This window comes from Chrysochloris asiatica, unplaced genomic scaffold (genome assembly GCF_000296735.1).
Source record: "Chrysochloris asiatica unplaced genomic scaffold, ChrAsi1.0 scaffold00069, whole genome shotgun sequence".
In the NCBI taxonomy this organism is placed as follows: Eukaryota; Metazoa; Chordata; class Mammalia; order Afrosoricida; family Chrysochloridae; genus Chrysochloris; species Chrysochloris asiatica.
In genome coordinates this window covers 5,683,454-5,683,967 of record NW_006408587.1, presented here as the reverse complement: position 1 = coordinate 5,683,967, position 514 = coordinate 5,683,454, and positions in this window count along the sequence as shown.

The following is a 514-nucleotide window of genomic DNA, read 5'->3' as shown; positions in this document are numbered from 1 at the left end:
ATATTGAGCCTATAGATGTTGAAGTGTTAACAAGGACCTTTCCCCAGAACTGACAAAGAGAAAGCCTTCCCCAAGAGCTAGCACTCTGAATTTTGACTTCTAGTCTCATAAATTGTGAGAGAACAAATTTCTGGTTTATAATGCACCCACTTGTGATATTTCTTTATAGCAGCATTAGATAACTGAGGCACACTGCAAATTGGAATTCAAACTAGGCTCAGAGTTTTCTAGTGGATTCCAATCACATGTAGGGTAAAATATAAGAGGCTTACCTTGCCTTACACAGTTCTGCATGATCCATCTCCTGTTGACCACTGTGAGCTCATCTTTTTCCTCAATATCCTTTTATTACTGTGTTCTTGCTCCATTGTTGTTGTTAAGTGTTGTTGAGTCAGTTCCAATTCACAGCAACCCTGTATAGGATTTGGGAAGAGTTACAGGTAAGTTTAAACCACCAGCCTTGCAGTTCCAACTGACCTTTCAGTCCAGCACTGATCCTACAGCATCACACCAG